Here is a 2189-nt window from a genome sequence, read left to right as displayed (position 1 = left end):
ACAGACCGGGGATGGGGTGGGTGGTTGGTTGCCGACACAGAGCGGGGATGGGGTGGGTGGCGGGTTGGACCTGTGGTCTCTTACAGACTTGCTCTTTGTTCTTTTACCCACGGGTGAAACAAGTTCCGTCTGTTGCACTGAGCTGTAGGTCTGAGATCAAAATCGAACAGATTCACAATAAAAGTTCATTAAAAGTAGAGGTTAAGACCATATCTACTTTGTTATTGTAGTAGAGGCGTTTCTCAGAAACCCCTGTTTTAATGTTAATGTGTAAATTTGTAGCCTATTATATCAATAATCATAAAGCTGGGTACAGTTTAGGGGAATTTACGCAGTAACCGAGCTGGACTCGATCACGTGACTATATGAGTTTGGGCTAGGGATGAGAATGCTTCAGTTACATACACATGCCTCTTTGTTATATTATACTGTGATATATAATATGCTAATAGCTAACGATTATGTACTGCGCATGTGCTTAGATACCTATGCATATCTTGGGCTGGGTGATAAGGTTACACTTAATTAATTTGTTTTTAACACCTTCTATTAACAAATAAAAGCCCCTGTCTGTGAGACTGATTGATTATGAAATGTATTTAGGTGTTTTATTAGTCTGAAATTACTACTTCATTATTGCTGACTATCATTATTCACTTGTTCTCTTGTACTGGAAAGGTCAGATATGATCATTTTAATTTCAAAAACCAAAACCCTAACTAATAACACACACACCCTCCAGCATCAATGTACGGGGATCACCTTTTCACCGGCGCCCTTTAACTGTGTGGTGTATGAAACATGCTTCCTCAGCATATCGATACAAAAAGGGAGGAGGGAATTTATCTTAGTCACCTGACATTTTAAAGACACTCAGCAGTCAGAGCAGAACAGTAAAGAGGTCAAAGAAAGAAAGAAAGAAAGAAAGAAAGAAAGAAAGAAAGAAAGAAAGAAAGAAAGAATACTTTTGACCTTGCTTTCATGTTGTTAGCCAGAGCACAATTTATATATTTTTAACTTAGCATCTGTGAAGCATTAGTGATATTATAATAGACTATTTTTTACTTAATAAAAGTCCACATGTAAAGAGTCAATCAAGAGTAAATGGGGGTGATAATGAACCCAATCGAGCTACGTATGACGTGAATAAAGGTGTGGTTTTGGTATAAAGATGTTTAACATGCACTAGCCCTTTACCCTCTCTCAGATAGCTGAGCGGGCATTGGCAGTTTGCCACTGTAGTATAGGTCTGTTTTGTGGATCTGGAGAATAATATGATTGAGTGCACAAAGATGATCTGCGGGAGGTGCTCTGGGAGTATGGGGTGTCAGGGCCACTGATGCAGCCATTTACTGTACTCTCAGAGCATGAAGCGTGTCCGCACTCTTGACGTTAAATCATGTTTGTTCAGTGTGGGCGTTGGACTCCACCAAGGGTGTGAACTGTCTCCACTCCTGTTTGTAATATTCATGGACAGGATAACAAGGCATAACCAATGACAGGGGAGCTTCTGTAGAGAGGCTTGGGAGTTTGCATCGCTGCTATGCAGATGATGTTATGCTTCTAGCTTCCTTGTATAGGGGTCTTCAGCACTCACTTGAGCAGTTGAACAGCTGAGGTAAAGCTGACACTGTTGGAGACTCTAGTGGTGAAGAGGGACCTGAGTTATAAAAGTGAAGCTCTCAGTTCACCAGTCCACCTCTGTTCCCATCCTCACCTATGGTCATGGACTCTGGGCAATGACCAAAAGAATAAAATTGCAAATATAATTGGTTGAAATGAACTTTCTCCATTGAGAAGTGGGGCTCAGAATTTTTTTCAGGTTGCCAGCTTCAGCACAGTTTCTGACACATCAGCATCACCTGTGACTGGCAGGACACTACATCAGGAAGGAGAGAGAGTGAGAATCTCGGCTATCCATGAGGAACTGCTCCTCCGTGTTGAGAGGAGCCATTTGAGGTGGTTTGGGCATCTGCTCACCTCTTACTGCAGGTATACCAGGCATGGCTAACTGGGAGGAAGCTTTAGAGTAGACTTAGGACCTACTGCAGGGAAGATGTCTCCTATCTAGCTTGGGAACACCAGGGGCTTCCCCAGAAACAGCTGGAGGAAATGGCTGAGGACATCTGGGCATCTCTGCTCACCCTGTTGCCACGATGACCCTGAAACAGACTAAGCAAAGAAGAGAT

Source organism: Electrophorus electricus, chromosome 1 (genome assembly GCF_041902795.1).
Source record: "Electrophorus electricus isolate QZ-2024a chromosome 1, ASM4190279v1, whole genome shotgun sequence".
Taxonomy (NCBI): Eukaryota; Metazoa; Chordata; class Actinopteri; order Gymnotiformes; family Gymnotidae; genus Electrophorus; species Electrophorus electricus.
The sequence above is the reverse complement of the archived record's forward strand: the minus strand, read 5'-3'. Positions refer to the sequence as shown.